Raw genomic sequence first — 19,366 nt, forward strand, 5'->3', positions numbered from 1 at the left:
GACATTTGCCATGCCATAGTGCTTTCAGCAGATAGCCTCTCCTGGGTACAGCAGTTTTTCTTTTGGTTATGATCTGATCCTGTCTATTGCTGTTTTTCTTTCTTTGTATCGTTTAAAAATTAGATAGTGCAGTGAATCATACGTTTTCCATAAAGAGCGCTGCCCTATGCATTATTAGATTTCAGAATTTCATCTGTCTGTGACGGCTGACTTTTGGCTGACTACGATGCACATGCATTCTTTTTAAAGTTCAGATGTTTGCTTCATTTCTTCTCTTGTCAGTTACAACAATTTCCCTCTAGAATCTTTGCTCTGACTTCAGATTAGAATCAGCAGTCTTGCCTCATGTTCTCAGGGGGCTCAGTCTTGTTGTGAATTAAGGTGAAGAAAAATTTTCAGAACCATGATCATAGTACTTGGAAAACAATTCACTCCAGTCGGGCAACAATGACTGTTTTGCTGGCAGAGTGAATTACCCTCTGCTCGGAATGTTCTTCCAACATAGATTGGCTCAGTTCTCTTATGACACAGATGCTCTGTCACCTTTCAATCAAATCTAAACACAAACAAATGCCACTAAGGCAAATTCTCCTCCAAGACCTCGGCGGGCACCTTGCTTTGGCTCTGTCTGCCCTCTAACCACTGTACAGGCTTAAATTGTCCCATTGCTTCTCATCCAAATATAGGGCTGAATTCACTTCTGATCTCACAGGGAAATCGTGAAGGATGCTAAGCAGTACTTAAGCAGGAATAAAGCCCTCAGTGTGTATTTTTATTTAGAAGGTGTGACTGCCCTGGGCTTTGTGGCTCTCCCATTATATGATGTCACCATCGGCATTGAACTCCCTTCCTTTCCTCGAAAAGAAGGAAAGCCTGAATAAGCAACATCTAATTTAGCAAGGTTTTAATAGTGGTACTAATTTCAGGTGAAATTTTGATGCATAATATGGAAACCATAGATAATAATTTTGAATTACAATATTTATTTAGTGAGATCTTTTGATGTCTTATAAGTATTTTCCTAAGTGATGCTGAAGAATATAGTAACAGAGGTCGTTATTGCTCCTTGTTTTAATATGCGTGAATAAATTTTAATATTTGCATTAAATATTTGGGAAAATATTGCCCTTTTCTAGAAGCCATTAGTATTTCATTATTTGGATTTAGCTCCTTTCCAGCTAATTGGAACACAGATTGACAGAATTAATTAAATGTAACTACAGACCAAAACGAATCTTTTGTCTAGCTATCTTTTATTAGTTAGATAATGCTTGGAGTTATTTTCTCAGGATTTTGCTTGTAGCATGTGAAAACAGTGTTCCTAAAATTTCTTTACTTTATTACAAGGTAGGCAATATTTTTCTTTAGGAAAGCTATCTTTTCTATAAATAGTTGTCTCTCTGAATGTGAGTTTAAGCTACCTTTGACATCCTAGGTGCTCAGGTTTGAGCTAAAAAATCCCATCAGATATCTCTTTAGCATCTGGTGCTGCCATCTGGTGTTTTCTTTTAAAGTAATTTCTTCTACACTATCAAAAACATTGTTACCTTTCTCTTTGTGTTACCTCCAAATATATTTGAGAAGGTACCCTTATAATACAAACTCTAGTTACTTAGGGCTACAGTTATATATTAAGTTTAATGTTATAAATTCTGTTCCATGGCTAAATATCTCATGCTCTAAAGACAAAACTCTTAATAGGAAGGTCACAATCAGAAAGACTCAGTGGTACAGGATGGATGTTCTCACGTTGTCAAATGTTTGTGTGTGCGTGTATACCTATTGGGTAAGAAGTATTTGGAGTTTATTAGAAGGCATAAAAGAAAAGTAACTTTTATTACATACCATTATGATCAGCACTTTATATTATCTCATCTTAATCTTGATAATATTACTATAAGACATATTATTTTTCTCATTTTCCATATAGAAACTTAGGCAGCTAGTCAGACATGAGCAACAGAGGAACAAAGGAATGGAAGCCCAGCCCAGAGACAGCCCAAAGAACACCCCATTGGTAGTTAAAGAATCCTTCCCGCCTCCCCAGGGAGAAAGGACAGATGGGCCATAATCTATAGTTGGTTTAATCCGGCCACAGACGCTTGCATAGAAAGTACTACCCGAACATGCCCGCAACCTCAGCCTCATTATACAATCATTATAATACCATGTTTATGCCAGGAAGTTCATGAATCCAATTACAACAGACTGAATTCTGGGTAAGTACATGTTCACTAGGCAGAGTTATATAGCAGCCAAGTGTCAATCAAAATGACCTCATATGCCAATCACCTAGGAATGCCTTTGTAACCACCCACCTTGGCCCAAATATAATACAGACCTTCCCACTTCTATGTTGTTACAGTTTCCTTGGCTGAAAACCTGCCCCTCCCTTGGGGCATACTCTGTCTTTTATTTCTTTTATCTTTTCACCTCCCAAATTCCACAGGACTACAGCCTTTCTTAGCATGGCCTGTCTCCTTCTAAAATGTACATTCAATAAATCTTTCTTTTTCTAAATCTCACTACCTGTAATTCTTTGCCGTGTCAGTGGAGAAGAACTGAGGGGAAATGCTAAGTGCACTTCTGAGTCGTTACCTCCCACCCCCATGCCGCTGGGGTGACACCTGAGTTCAAGTCGCCCCTGAGCTGTAATGAAAAGACTGAGGTTAAGCAACTTCCCCAAAGTCACACATCAGTTCTGGTAGTGGATATCAGAGCCAGATCCATCTAATTCCAAAGGTCGATATCTTTTCACGTCACTAAGAGAGAGGCATATGTGTGATACAAAAAGCCATACTGTGAGTGTTAAGTAGGAAAAAGAGGATAGAAGTTTGTTCATTCAACAAATATTGGTTGTTAGGCATTGGCTAAGTACTAAATACAGAGTTATAATAAAGATAGATACAATCCTTGATCTCATGAAGACTTATGAAGGGAGTGACATGAAATCAATATAAAAATGAAATAAATATAAAATTTCAAGTTCTGATATGACAGTGTCTGTGGTTAGGAGTGGACATTCAGGATCTTAGAGAAAACTTCTGGGAGGAAGTGACATTTCAGCTGAGACAAAGCATTAGCCAAGAGTCAAGATGCGGGGGGAAGGCAATGGCAGGAGTTGGAGACATTCTAGCCAAAGGTAGCATGTGTGAAGGCCTCGAGGTAAGAAAGGTCTTAAAACGGAACTAAGAAGTCCACATGTGGTCAGAGCCTAATGAACGATGGGGCAGGAACACAAAATAAAGCTGTAGAAACAGCACAGTTCTCTTTAGCTGCTCTGTGGACACAGGAACATGAGTTGTTTGGCTACTTCAGGAATTCAGGTGAGAGCTGATGATGACTTAGCCTAGGGTGTTGGTAACAGAGATGAGGATAAGGTATAAAGAGCAGAACTTGGTGATAGGAAGGACGTGGAGTGGTGAGGGAGGGGGTCAAGGACGATTCTCAGATTTCTAGCTTTGAGCAACTGCACTTGTTGTGCTGTTTTCTAAGATGGGGAAGACTTGAGAAAGGGTATGCTCTTGAGTGTTAAGATGAATAGTTCCATTCTGGGCACATCAAATTCAAAATGCTTATATCTAAATGGGTAAGTCAAGATGAATATATAGGTCTGGGTCTCACAAGAGAAATCTGGGCTGAGACATACATTTGTGCGGTATTAACATACATTCAAAGTCGTCAGAATTAGTATAGGGTTATAAAATAGACCCAGGGCTGGCCCTGAGGCAGTACCATGTTTAGGGGTTAGAGGAGAAGGAACTGGAGAATGAGTGCCTGGAGACCCTAGCGAAATGACCAGAGAGTATGGTGCCATGGACACAGATCAGAGGAAATGTCAAGAATAAAGGTGTGAAAAACTGGAATGCCGAGAGGTTGAGTAGGATGAGGGCTGAAAAATATCTATTTTACTTGGCAGTGTGGATTTAGTCTGATAACCTTGGAAAGAACACATTCGGTGTAGTAGTAGGGGTGGCGGAGTGTATAGATGATAGAGATAGGATGTGTTTCTAGAAGTCTGACTTTGAAGACTAGGAGAAAAATAATGGGTAGGCTAGAAATAGAAATAATGTGTTGAGAGGGGTCTCTTTAAAAGATGGATTATATTTGAATGTTTAGGATTGTGATCCAGTAGGAAGAGGGAGGTTGAAGAAGCAGGAGAGATGACAAGGGCAAGTGTAAATCCTGAAGGAGAAATAGGCACCCGGGGATGGGACGCTGGCCCCATGTTCAGAGGGTGAGGCTTAATAGGAGGGGGCATTTCTCTGTTTCAGGAAGAAATTGAATGCAGTCAAAGACAAGTTTGTAGGTGCTAATGGGAAGATGAAGGAGCTACAGTCCGTTAGCTTATATCTTTTATCTTCTCAATAAAACACCAGGCAAGCTTATTAAGCCTATCACATGAGAAAGAGGAATAAAGAGAGAGAAAAGGTTAATTTTAAGAGTCTGCTTAGCCCTTTGTCTCTTCATGCTTTCAGTTAAACTGAGTTCCTAAAATCAAGATGAAGGCTCCTAGAACCCTTTGCCTTCATGATTCCCAAACACAAGAATGACTTGATACTCTTTTCGAGGTGGTAAGTAAAACTTCTAGTGGGATCCTTCTGCGGATTCCTAGCCTTATAATCATCTTGAGTGGCCTTAGTTGACCTCCTCAGCAGCTCTGCTGATGTCATGGAAACCAGCCTTGACCTCACAAACTGCCCCCTGATGATGCTGGCAACTGGGCCACTAATGTTCAACTCCATGTGCCACTTATCTTGGTGCCAACCATGCCTGCACATCAGGGCAGAATTCTAGGATCCCACAGCTTCCAGGTGTACCAAGCACAACTTTAAGGTAACAGGACCAGTTCTCTTCTGCTCTGTTGATTCTAGAGGCCAAGCCAAAGGAATCTCCGTGTGTATATATTACATGTGTGGAATAAGTGTGTGCTGAAGGTCTGGGGAGTTAAAAATTTTATAGCAGTAATATCACCATTGAAATTGGTGTACAGCCTCCTAATATAAAAAAATTTAAAGGATGATACTTATCTATGCAAGTTACAATCTAACAATTATTTTTAAAAATCGGCCTCGAATTATAATTATATGTCACATATCTGTGGTGGGGGAGATCATAATAGATATAGCTACCTCTCCCAGAGCCCAAAGACCAAAGCAAAAATCGGTGGTCATTGCATTGGTGCTCCAATGTGTAACTTTCCGCTTCTCGAAAAGGAAAAATACTGATTGTAGCTTCTGTGAAAGGAGACAATCACGTATTATAAATTCAAATATTTTTCAAGGCTAAAATGAACAAAACTACAATATGTCCAACTCTCAGAGAATTAATCTAGCTTAAATGATTTTATGTCTTCATAAGCCTGTTTCTCCCCGTCACTCCCATTTCCCTGCTTCCAGCCCCAAACATATACTGTATTTTCTAGTGATAGATGCTTAGTAAATCTTTGTTTCTTGACCAAATGAACATTCACAGTTCTTAGAAATCTGAATCCCAAGGTCAGCAACTAAAATCTCTTCCAAAGTTCTTAAAACTTCACCAAAGGTAGAGTAATGCAAACTGGAAGGAATTCCTATTGAAACAGAGGTGATTGTCCTATGAATAAAATCTCGCTGCTGAATTTTAGATACAAGTTTATCTTAATGACCAAGTGGAACATTGAGAGTGTTTGACTTAGGGTACCATCTCTTGCTCTCCATTTATATTATGTAATTCACCTCCCTCTTTCAAATGTTACCTCTGTGAAGCCATATTATATAAATAAAAGTCTTATTAATTAAAGAAGGGCCTAATAAATTCAGTAACTCATTAAGTTTCCAATATTCCTGCTCCAAGTTCCAGTTCTGATGCCATGATCCTGTCATTTAAAGTCCTCAAGAAGCTCTCACATCCCAGGCTACTTTTGTTAAACAGAGAAGGTAAAAGCATAAAAGTTATCACTGGTCTGAACCTAAAGCTTTATGAAATCAGAGGCAGAGGGATAATCAGGCAAAGGATAGGGAGGCACTGGGGTCAAGAACTTTGATTAGAAAAAGAAAACTGCCTTCTAAGGTTAGAATACCTCCTGGCCTATCCAAGGCGATATCTTTCTTCTCTTGATTAGAAAACTTCTAAATTGTAGACAAAGCAGGTATTGGAAATAACCTACCATCCAAGTGCCAGGTCAGGTAACGCCTGTGCTTTCCTTTTTTCTCTCTAACTGTAGTGGCTGGAAAAAATGAGTGGCTGCCTCAACATGTGGGTTTTTCTATCTTGCCCCCAATGCTCCCTAGTTACTTGGTTTTGCTCTGTGACCTGGTAGCCATCTGACCACAAGGGTCAGGCGTGATGCCAGACAGAGAAGCACAGGGACATCCTCTCTTCATGTCCTTCAAGAATGTCATTCTTACAAGAATTTGCAAAGAGATTTAATCAAACACTTTACCTTCCAATCAATACCCTTCTAAAAAAGGAATCAGAAAAAAAAAAAAACAGTTTTATCTCAAATGAGAAAAGAAAAAAAAAATTTTTCAGCTAAGCTACTATTCCTTTCAGAAACAGAATCTTATTTGGAATTTGTTCTTTGACTTATGTTTTTCAGCCCTGTATCTCAGAATATGCAATTAAACAATTAATATGCCAAGCATATATTTAAAATACCAATAGTTTATTTTAAAATTCAGATACATGAAGGTACTTGAATATTAACAGCATTTCCAAATGAATGTCCAAGTCTTTCTTATAGTTAAAATGAGCAAAACAAAACTCCAAATTATAGGTAACAGTCTCTCTAATAGTTGGCCAATAAGTTGGATTGGAAAAATTCTTTTACATGGCATCCAGTGATTTCCAAAAACAATTTCATTTCAAACAATGATCCTTCCAGATGTGACATTTGGGTAGAATTGTTTGAAAACACAAGAAGTAAATGTGAAATACCAGTGGTTTCTAGACAATCAAACTTTGTAATTGTTGAGGTTTGAGACTGAACTATGCAGTTAATCTTATATATTAAAATGCTATTTATGCTTTGCATGTGTAGGACATGCCTGGGGGTGGGGATTTAATGATACACATTCAGTCTCAGTCAAGATTGCTGAAAGTGTGCTTCAAATGACCACAGGCAAAATTCTGATTTGGGGAAATGAGTTTTTTGTGACCTAGCCCATAATCTAATCTCCTTTTTCTTTCAGCGCCTTCTCTACTCTCCCTGCCCCTACCAACCGCTACCCCCTGATATTATTAGAAGGGAGTTGGGAAAATCTGATAAATTCTTTCATAGAAAAATCTCTCATAGGACTATTTGCATTTTGAAAATGGATTAGGGAGAGGGCGGTGTTTAACCCAAAGACTGAACTTTTGAGGTAATGGAGAGACCAGAAGTAAGAATTTTTCTGATTTCTCTCAAATCCCACGCAGTGGCTGACTGTGTGGACACATAAGGCAGAGCATGGTACTCTGCTGATGACCTTAACCCCCCATTTCTAGAAGCAGCTGGAATGAGATCTGGAATCAGATAATAGATGTTCAATGAAAGCACAGGTCTTTGAGCAAATTATTTTACTGCCCCCAGCCTCATTTCCCCACTGTGAGAGGCTGAAATGAAAGAATGCCTACAAATGAAGGACCTGGGATGGTGCCTGACAAATTATTACTTGTCAGCTCTTTCCTGCTCCCTTTATAGCGGCAGTGCCTGTAGCCCCACTGTCTGGTTCGCCACTTATTAATTGCTCCGTGCCTCAGTTTCCTGGTTTGTGAAGTGGTGGAGGTATTGAGTCTTGATTAGAGGATTATTATGAGAATGATTAAGTGCTTATTAGTCTAGGGCTTAGAAAGTACTTAGAAAGTGCTCGGTAATTGTTAGCTGCTATTTGGTCATTTTCAATATTGCAGTATTCACAAGGATTTCTGAAAGAGGTTTTACTCTTTTTTCCTCAAGTATGGGGAGAAAAACTTTCTCTCTTATTTCTCCATCCAAACTTTCTGCATTCTATGATATGCCTTGCACACTTACCACAGACATTTCAATTATTTGGCCTAATGGAAGGGATCAGGACTGTGGAAAATCTAAAACAGCAGCTAAGGCCCAAATTCTTTGTTTAATTTTGTCGTACAGAAAGAGGAATACTGTCAATGGAATGACACCCATTCTGGCAGCTGCACAGTCACATAAACAGGATTGACCCTGTTTTTGACAGCCTGGGATCCAGTTGGGAGTGAGGGCAGCAAAAACTCCAGCAAGTAAATCACTCGAGAATTAAGCATGGTTACTATGTGCATGTGATCTTGGAAATCATTCTCATTCCTTAAATTAGGCACTTCTGCTGCCTACGTAGAGGCTCCAAGCCACCTATCAAGTTCTGTTATAATTGCCTAAGTGCCTAAATTCAAAAAGAATAGGGAATTTTGAGTGTGACAATTTCTAATGTATCACTATATACTTTTTTCCTAGAATACCTCCCCTACTACCTGACAAGATATTTTAATTCCAGTCAGAGATTCAGTCCTTTGACTCAAAGCACTTACTCGATAGGAAGTCCCAGCTAAAATGCAAAGATTCTCTGAATAGGTAACAAACCCTTTTAGCCACTGGCACTTTCATTCAAATTAACCATAAGTTTAGCTCACTCCTAAGAAATGAGCTAAATACCTTTTATTGGGGAGATGAATGGAGAGAAGGAGTAAGAAAATAGGCTGCTCAGGGTCACAAGCTCAGAAGCTTTCAGGGGCTCAGCAGGCTGCATATTGGGCAATAGGGGGTGGTGGAGTCTGTGGTTTCTTGGAGAGTAAGTCTCACCTAAAGATATTCACATTTAAAGCTTTTAAGAACCTTGTGCTGGTCGAGGGAAACATGCCTGTCCGTTAGCTGAATTGGTTGTTGGTCCATCAGTTTGCAATCTAAGATCCAGTGTAGAAGGCAGAGGGGGAGCGGGGGTTGTTCTGGAGGGCAGCCTGGCTGAGATGCTGTAAAGAGGGCAGCCTGGGTCATGAAGGACCCATGAAGGGAACCACATAGTTGTATGATGGTCGTATGCAGCAGCCACTGCACACATCCTTTATGCCTAAACACAGGGTAGCTCGCCCCAGCTGCAAACCACCATTTGGATCACCCGTGGAAGTCTGCAGAACAACGAGGCCATTCTTGTGGAGCAGACATCTGTAAGCCAAACCTTCTAAGAATTTTACAGGGCCACAAAACGTCCAGCATCCTAGAGAGGTTCCACATCTGGAGAGTAGTTTTCAAAACTAATCAGTCTGAGTTCAAACATACCAATGGGCAGAAAAGTCAAGAAAATGCTTCCTGCACTCAGCGAGTCCCTTTCTCACTCTGCCCGTTTCTTGACAAGTTTCAGGGGGAATGGGCTCTGTGTGTGCCAAATGAGGATCTGTCGACCTGACTTGTTGCCCCAGAGAAAATGCTGAGGAAAAAGTAAAATACGTTTCTCAAATAAAGATGGTGAGTTAGGTATGATCATTCCCACGATTAGGGCCAGTTCCCAGTTTGAACCCAGCACAGTGCCTGGCACATTGCCTGTAACCAGAAAATTCTTTCTGAGCAAACAGCATCTGGGCTACAATTGTCCTGACAGACAGCCCTTCCTCCAGATGCATTTCTAGTTAACTCAGTTCTCATCTCTCAAATCACTCTCAGCTGTTTTCAGCAGATGTCTCTGGTATCTTTCTGCTCACCATGCAACTTGAGTATCAATATTGAGAATCCCATTGCTTTATTGGCTTTTGTGAAGTTGAAAAATATCTGATAAAACCCAGATATTTACAGAATGGCCATACCGTGATCATTACCAGTCATGCTCCATCTGAGAAACAAAGTACCATTAGCACACTGGGTCAGCTCTAGGTCAAGTCCTGAGACGAGGTAAGGATTGTCATGTGTGTCTGTCCTATGGCCACCATTTTCAAATTTTGCATCTCGTGACTTGTGTCATTGCAGATTAATAACCACAACCAGATAGTTTGAAAGTGTGTTAAGGTGGAGTACCTTTTTTTTAATTTACTCAGAATCATGGTTGCATTTCAGGATGCTTTCTCACCTCTGGGCTCCTTGTCTTCTGTTTGACTCTTAAGTGAATAAATGTCCCCAAACAAACACAGGACATTTGGCTGTTTTGATACAGGGATCGGGTATGATACAACCTAAAAAAAATAAAGACCATTAAACTTTCTGTAGTTTTGTTTGTTTCCAAGTAGTTCGTGAAACATGTTCCTTGGAGGAAAGAGCCAGATATTTCATTTGCATACACATTTGGTAATAAAAAAGGCATCTTTTACATTTTGATATGGTTACTTGGGCACAGCCCACTAATCTGGCTTCCTCAAAAAGAACAGGTCAACTGCTCTATGACAGCAAATAAACCTAGCCAACTCCTGCCTTCCGATAAGTGAACGTGGAAGGCTTCCTCTCCTCCTTGGCAGTAGCAGACAGGTAATTGTACTTGTGACCTTCTAGAGCCAAAGCTCTCTGCTCTTTCTTCCTGAGCAGAATGAGCCTAAAGATGATAATTTTATGCTAGCAAGAGGTCAAAGCCAAAGCCAAAGAAAGTATAAAGGAATGAATAGTTTGAGGCAGAGTGAGCCTTTGGTATTGCTGAAATCAGCTGAGGAAAGTGACCTACTGAACTTTTATGTCTTTTATGCACTCACTCAACTCACTCACTCACATACTAAAGGAACATGAAGCTCCTCTTACCGAAAGATGAGAAACTGGTGTCAGTTATGGCTCCAGCAGAACAGATGCCATGCACACAGGTATAGAAGAATAGACCTGCTTTTAATCTATCCATCTCTGCTTCAGGGCTCAGGCCCAGGCGGTCTAGACTTGGACTTTCTGGATGAAATTGTATGTGAATGGCATGGCTGCCCAGTGTACTTTTCTCTGGCAAAAATTTTAATGGCCAAGGGTTTTCTATTTTTCTTTAGTTCTTTTTCTTCTTTCGGTTTTCTTCTATGATTTTTTTTTCAACTGGAGATTTTCTTGGGAGATAAAGACTTAAGAATCTAGATCACTTAAAAATATTCTCTAGTTCCTTGCAAAAGTCACTCTAAAATACATTATTCGATTTTGGAATTTCATCTGACGATGTGTCCTACTGACTGAACTGAATGCATTACATGGGCGTGGCAATGAGAAAGTACTCCGCTAAACTAGGTCTGCTTGAGTGGTTTTTAATCTACTTTATTAAGGAATAGTATACAAACAATAAACTGCATGCATTAAACACATGCGATTCAAAGAGTTTTGATAGTTTTATATACCTGTCATATCACCAGCATAATCAAGATACAGAACATTTCATCACCCTCAAATCTTCTTTATCCTCTTTATTCTTCCTTCCACCTCCATTTTCCAGGCAATTACTGATTTCATTTTTTAATCATTACAGCTTAGTTTGGATTTTACATAAATGGAATCGGGCCGTAATTTACTCTCTTGTGTCTGGCTTCTTTCAGCGTAATAATTCTGGGTCTCATCCATGTTGCTGCAAGTAGCAGGAGTGCTTTTTTCACTGCTGAGTAATAGTCCATTGAATGGCAGTATCGCACTTTATTCACAGATGTTTCCAGTTGCATTAGTGTGGTTATTATCACTTGAGAGTTCTTCAGTCTATTTCTGTGCAGGCAGAACCGGTTTATATTTCTTCAATATGGAAGAAGCAAGATGTTTTGGTGTATGAAAATCATAAATTGCTCCCAGGCTCATTTCTTGATCTGATTAAGTCCTCATTCATGAACTGAGGTCTCAACAAGATCAAGACACTTTTCATTCCTTTTTTCACTGCCTTCTCTCTGCCTGACTCCTACAACACGATGCCTTAATGAGATCGATGCAGCTCTGTTGGCATAGAAAGTACATGCTTCTAATACTGTCTGCCAAATCCCTACCCAGCTACCGAAGCATGGCTAGCTTCTAATGACAGGCATATGGAGTCTGGGGTTAGGACCAAGGTAGGAAGGTAGGAGGACACATGGAAAAGATGCCAGCATTAACAGTGTTCTCAAAGTCTGACAACTCATGTTTCAGTCCTGTATTGAACAGACTGATCCTCACTTTTAGAATTCCTCTAGTCAGTCTCTTCACTATGGACTTTATAGCTTTCATGTTAAGATGAGACAGGGCTATTAAACGGTTGTTAAACAGATCACGTTGTTTGCTCGAGGGAGTTTTCCCCTCATCAGTACAGTTTTACTCAGTCAATAAATCCACTTCGAATATCTCCCACTCCACTGGCTTCTGGTCAAAACTCTTCCCTTTCTTTCTCCTTCAGGCTCCTATGGCACTCTGTCTCCCTATCATGGCACTTATTAAGTTTGCCTTCTAATTTAATTAGTAGTTTATATGCTCATCTTTATTACTAGGGAAAGGTAAGTACTGGGGTTGGAGGTCCACATAACTTCCAATGTGATAAAGGTGCTATATTTAATTTAAATACTTGTTGTTGGAAGGAACAGATAATAAAGTTATGGAGGCAGCAAAGTTGAAGACTGGCCTCTAGCGTGGGGAATGGTGTTGAGTTTGGTCTGGCTAGCAGACTTGTTTCATGCGGCTAAGGTCAGGCATGAATGAAGTCAGTATAAACTATTTGACCTTTATTCTGTAGCCATGGAGAACCACAGAAATTCCTGATATCACGTCAGACAGGCCACGTTTGCACAAACCATAGTCAAGTGCAGAAGAGGATGGGGCAGATGGGAGACTGAAAATTTATGGTGATTTGTCAGTATAGCTACAATGGGCAACCCCTGACCCAAGGGATAGTTCAATCCAGCCATCCCCCAAATTGTCTTTTGGTTGCTACTTTCGACACAAAACGACTAATACCATATGGTCTTATTTAGTTATTTGTGAATTCATTTTTTGACTAATGCAATTGAGCCAAGAAAACAAGCCTGAACAAAATTAAAATATCTAGAAGAGCTATATTTAGATTATCTTATGGTAGAAACAGACTCATGCTAAATTCTGTCCTTAGATTATTTTTCTAGGCCTTTGTTGCTGCTTTTTAAAGTAATGGAGCATAAATCTAGATCTTCAATGAAATCGCATCATACAAGCGTTTAACTAGTATATATTCAACTATACACAGTCAACAAGATAACAGCGTTATTGCAATAATATAATGTAAGGTACTATAAATTATTTCATTTTGCATTGTATTTTTATTTTATGCCATCAAAGTTATATTTATTCCTAATATTCTAATTTATTACTAATTAATTACTAATTAATTTTAATTACTAATTAATTACAATGCTAAACTGTTATATACAAAAAATATTATCTTTTATTGGTTATTTAAGGAATTTTCAGAAAGATATTTGGGCTCCCCTTGAGTTTTTCTTTTAGGACTGATTTTATTACTTCCTACTTAAGTTTTGACTCTGGGGTTGATTTTTTAAAATTATTTTGTTGTTCTTATAAAAATGACATAAAATTATTATAAAAATTCAAACTTAGGAAAGTATAAAATCAGCACAAAAATTACCTCCAAATTACTTTGACTTTAGTGAACATCATTTCAGACATATCTCTATGTATACAAACATTAATAGACATGCAGATTTTTTCATAGAAGTGAGATCATCATATCCAAATTAATAAGATATTATTTTAATTTTACTTGAATTTGACAAGAAGAAACCAAAGTGAAACTAATGACATTGCCGAACTTTAGAAAAATATTTGTTCACTAAAAGAATATTAGTTTTTAAAGGACCCACTAAAGTTTAAAAAAAGATAAATTATTAAAAGATTTGAATAAAAAATTAGCATCATGTTTTAATTTCACACTGCTCCAATTTGGTCATTTCTTACATTAATCCCACGATAAATATCAAGGAATAATAGTGTGAAATTATAGTTGTGCAATATTATTTACAGGAGAGTTAGGAGAACATGATCCAAGGATCCAACATGATCCAACACTGTGTGCCATGAAAGGTGAAGAATTTCCTATCATTGAAATCATTGCACCTCTCCTCTTGCAGATTTTTATAAGTATTTTTATTGGTCAAGGTGTATTCCTTTTATATTCTCTTCTTTAATCATAATTTCTATAGTCATTTTGCCTCAGTTCTGTATTTAAATGAATTCATTGCCAGTCTTATAGTCACAGCTTTAATATTCCTGAGCTTTTTGTTTTTTCACCTTTTGATTACTCATATTGTATTCACTGATGTTTTTCAAAAAGGTTTGGAAGTAGAGTGACTATATAATTGATTGACTAAACAGGGACAATTTAAAGAGCAAAAGACAATAGATATAATAGAGACTGTTTTAGGCAAAGTAGGATTTAAGATTACCCTAAAGCCAGAAGTGGCATATTTCATAAGTTCTTGTGTGTTTCAACTCAGTACTTTCTGAGGCATTAAATGGTGCCAAATGGCTCCTTATACAAAGGAGCACCTATTTGAAAAAAAGTTTGGCTCTGACTAAAGGCCCAACAGCTCACTTTCTGGAGCTAATGGATGGGTTTTAGGGAGCCCACCAATCATTCAGAATTATATCCATAATTCTATATACATGTGTTTTTTTCTGGGGAGATGATCATGGCAGTCGTTAGATTTTCAAAAAGGTCTATTGCCCCGTAAAAGCACTTACTAATTTCTGTTTCACCTCAAATCTTCAAAAAGCTACATCCTTGGATCATGTTCTCCTAACTCTCCTGTAAATAATATTACACAACTATAATTTCACACTATTATTCCTTGATATTTATTGTGGGATTAACGTAAGAAATGACCAAATGTAGAGTGTTTCTGATCTTTTGTAAAACTGCTAGTAATGACCTCCATTTTAGTTTTAATATCTCTTCTGTCAAGATTCATGCAATAATATTTAATGTTAGAAATGTTTTTTTCCTTCTGACCAATTGTCACACTTCCCTTCTGTAGCTCTATTAGCTATTGAGTTGTGTAGTTCGCTGTGGATTCCTTTCAGCCTGAGCCATCAGGGATGTCGTCGAGAACGATTTGAAGCTCTTTGAAATAAACATCCTAGTCTAAGTTTTCTGGAACTGTGTCCACTCTTCTTCTATCAATACCTCTCTAAAGGTTGTCCACAAAACCACCCTTTTTTTTTTGGTTCTTATTCTTTGCCCCTTGCTTTAATGGTGGTATTATAGCTATTTATTTTAAATTGTAAAATTGAATGGATGAATGATAGGTCATCTACCCTGATTAAGAAAATATCTGCTAAATGTTCACTTGCATTTGCATTGCAAGTCTTGGCCTAAGAGAGTGAACAGGCGGTGTCCTTGACAAAGAAAAGACATTAACAAAAAGGAGAAAAAAATTCAGTGTGGAAAATTAATGATACTTCCACTAGTGTCCAGCAAAATGATTGAAAACATGTGAAAGTAAGTGGATTCAAGTTAAAAGAAATACATGCATGAAAGCTTTCCCTTCAGGGCAAGTGTTCAAGTGCCTCTGTCTATATCCAGCCTAAATAGAAATTCCTAGGAAACTGAAAGAATAAAAGCAAAATCATGATGAGCCCTAATAAGCTTCTGTGTGTAGGGGCATGTGGTTGACCCCATCAAACCATTCACACCTGAAAGAGTACGTACATAGATTCAGAGATTAACTTTTTAAAAAATGCTTTACCCTAATGTTAAAAAAAGTAATGCCTCGCCCCCAAAACATGTGACATGGCGATGGGAAAACTGTTGATCGAATGTTTTACTCTGCAGAAACTTTAGACTTACCAACATACTCTTTGCCTTCCTTTGATCACACTTCCCTGGAGTTGGCAGGCCCTGGCAAGGCCCCTTGTAGACGGGCACTTGGACAAAACTTCTACTGTCCTGCCTTGCTCTGTTATGCCATGTCACATTAGCACATAATCCAGGAAGAGCCCTCTGCCCTTTCTGCCAGGGCTAAGTCCTCCTCTTCCTGTTCTTCCTCTTCATCCCCCACACATCCACTTCCATCTGAAAACACTGGAGAAAGAGGCTGAAGGATAAAATCTTGGCAGTTGAGTAGTGGCAATAACCACAAGTTAGGGATTGTTTTGCTTTCTCTGGAAGTTTCAGAGTGTCAATCACAAAATTAATAATAATAAAAACAAAAATGATAGAGATTCTCTTATCTTCGTTCAGACCCACAGGGACTCATCTTTCTATTCAGCTGTGTCTGGGTTGCTTGCACTTCCCTAGAGCATGGTTTAGGAGTAAGATGTTCAAAACCTAAGAAAATGGAGTATGTTGCAGGTTCAACTACAGTTCAACCGCAAATACAGAGTATGCAGCAAGCTTTGGAAAATATAATATAGACTATCTTAGCCTTTTTATGGTATTAATTTTCTCCCACATCGCTTTAAGTTATTTTGTGCATGTCTTCTGGCCTCTGTCTGCCTGTTTTCTTCAAATTTTTCCTTCCAAAAGAAACCTTCTGACAATATGACGTGAATGCCTTCATTTATGACCCATGCCATTTATTTTGCTTATATGCTTGGTTAAATACTGGATTTGGCTCATACTTTCCATATGGAATTTTAATAAATTCATTATTCTCAAAGTAAAAAAGAATAACTTCTCATTTTTAAACTAAAAAACCTGCACTTAATTAATCTTTTAAGTAAATAAATATGTAAAAATATAGTAAAGAACTATTGGGTATTTTGAAAATTATTGCTTCTGCTTTATATTTTCTTTTTGGTCTTGAATTCCCCAAATAGTTTTAAAGTTACTTTTTCGCTGTTAGGTGCTACGTGGCTAATAACAAGGAAGGATAAACAGCTATTTAGTTATTTTGATGACTGCAGTCTATTGACATAATTTAGTACAGAAAAATAGAATTAAAATATTCTACCTCGAATAATGTGCTTTTTAAAAAAACTTGGATCATCCAGGGAGTAACTCCATTTTCCATTTTGCTTGATCTGTATTAACTGTGGATTTACTCATCTAGAATCTGCTCAGGTATGCAGAATTTATAAATGTGTTTCCTTCTGATTTTGATCTTGCTCTGTGCTCTCTTCACTGTAGGTGTAACTAACCCCTAATAATGTTAGTTAAAAACAGGCTGATTTTAAAACATGTGCACATTTCGCCATGTTTTATTTCCCTGAAGGAGACCATACCGCCAGCGTAGTTCCTACTTTCATGCCACTCAGTGCTACTTAAAAACATATTGAAAAATGTCATATAATTCCCCCCAAATTTCTTGCAGCTCAACTTAACTGGGTCTTTTCCATTATTGGGTGAGCATTCTTCCCTAATTGAATCACCATTACATTCCTCACAGTGCCTAATCCCAGGATTGCTTGCTATTCTGTTTCCCAGAATTTGAATCTCTTCGTTCTCTGAAGATCACTTTGCCTCATCCTCAGAAGACTAAATTCATGTTATGTGAGGTCTACTAACGCCTCCCTTCTCTACAACAACCTTTCTATAACTTCATCTATTTCCTCTTTCTTTCCTTTCCTCAGAGGCTAACGTCTTCAATTGATCCCATCTCCTCCTGCCTCCTGAGACCTTTTCTTTGATAATCCCTTTTTTCTTAGGCCTGCAATCTCTCTCTCTGCCAAAGACACTCCTATCCTAAAAACAACAATGAAACAAATTTTTCTTCAACTCCACTTACCTCTCGAAGTGCATTCCTCTTCTCCTCGACCTAATCTTTAATCCAAACAATTTAGTTTTTATCCTCATTACTCCATTGGTACTAAACTCTCGAAAGTCACTGGTTTATAATCTATTGGTAACCAAATCTAAGTACCTTTCTCTGCCACCCATTTCCCTCTGTAGCGTTTGACAGAGTAGATGACACCATCTTTCTGGAAACCAGAATATTTCCAGAATTCTGAATGGAGTCTTTTGTCGCCATGCCCTTATTCACATTTAAATCTACTATTATGTCAAATGCAGCAGGTCCAGAACAGATTCTTTTTTTTCCTTTCCCAACCTGCCTTTCCTGACTGTCCCCTTTCTGTAAGTGACGTCACCACCTTCCTTGTTACATAAAAGAGAACACTGGTGTTCTCTTGGATCCATGATTTCCTTACCCCCAGATCCATGAATGTTTAAGCTCTCAGAGATATGCTGCCCTGCTAGTCCTTTTAAATATGTAAACTTTCTTGAAGTGCAATTATAGGTTATTCCCTTGCTACTTATCACTGCTTTAATTTGCCATAACTTTACACATGCTGTACACCTTTTTCTCTAGATCTTTTAACATATTTATTACAATGATTTCATGTAATTATTTTAAGTATTGATTAAAATAATTATTTTACAATAATTATTCAAAAGCCCTGATAATCCCAGTATCTAGACCGTACTTTGGTCTCATTATATTTAAGATCCGACAGTGCTGGGTTCTATTCTCTGTGTGTGTGTGTGCGTGCTTCATGATTCTGATTGAATGCCAGACATTGCATGTAAGAGAACAGTAGGTTCTGAGGTATGCCTAGAAATGGGTATGCCTCTTCTTCTGTCAGGCGGTGAGTATAAATGATTGTGTCAACGTAGTCTGTAATTTAGTAAGGGTTGGACTGTCCTTGCTTTAGTTATGTTCAATGGACTACAGCCTTAAATTCCCCCGGTTGGTAAACTGACCCCGCCTTGTACTAAGTGAAAGGCCTGGAGCCAAAGGGCTCCTCCCAGTTTTCCTGCTGCACTCTTAGACTCCTGTGGACCCTGCATGCCTGCAACAGAGGGAGTCCCTGTTAGGATTCTGCCCCTTCTTCAGCTGTAGACCGCTCTTATCTGGTACTCAGTAGAAGGCCTAATTCTCCAGCTCTACTCTCAGACTTAGGCAGGTCCTGTGTCCTTGACTTGGTGATGATTTCTCTCAATATTCCTGCCTCTCTCCAGTGTTAGACTGTCACCCTCTGTTACTGAGTCTAAGACCTGGTGGATAGGAGAGTTTATATAAACAGTCCCTGCATGCCTGAATCTCAAAAGGGTTCACACTCCATTGTCCTGCCATTTTATGAGACAGACAACAGCTATCCATACTCATGTAAATTTGGAGTGTGAGAGGTTTTTTTCTGGATTTTCTGATTCATCCTCAAACTTAGGCAGTCTCTTTAGATCATTAATGTACCTTAAAACTTTGACTCTTCAATGATCTTAAAAATTATGACTCCATAGGTTATCTGATTTGTTCTCATTGTCTAGGTGAAAGCAATGTTTCTTGTAACTTTCTATATTTTAGATAGAAGCAGAAGCTCCTTATTGCATTTTATCCTTAATTCTTTCTTAGATTTGGTTTTACCAGAAACAAACACTAAGAAAAGGATTTGAATTCAAGCATTTTATTTAGGAGGTAATCCCAGTAAACCCCAGTAAAACAGTGAAAGGAGAGACAGAGAAGAGAAGGAAGCCTATATACTGTTCTAATGAGTGGTGCAATCCCATTGGGAACT

At 38.4% G+C, this 19,366-nt stretch overlaps 1 protein-coding gene across 12 annotated transcripts in view; it reads left to right on the plus strand.

Annotated features, from left to right (window-relative positions):
- Positions 1–19,366, plus strand: part of ZNF475 (zinc finger protein 475) — a 77,174-nt gene that overhangs the window by 50,472 nt on the left and 7,336 nt on the right. The gene's annotated exons all lie outside the window — the stretch shown is intronic.

This window comes from Pteropus medius, unplaced genomic scaffold (genome assembly GCF_902729225.1).
Source record: "Pteropus medius unplaced genomic scaffold, Ma_sr-lr_union100, whole genome shotgun sequence".
NCBI classification, from domain to species: Eukaryota; Metazoa; Chordata; class Mammalia; order Chiroptera; family Pteropodidae; genus Pteropus; species Pteropus medius.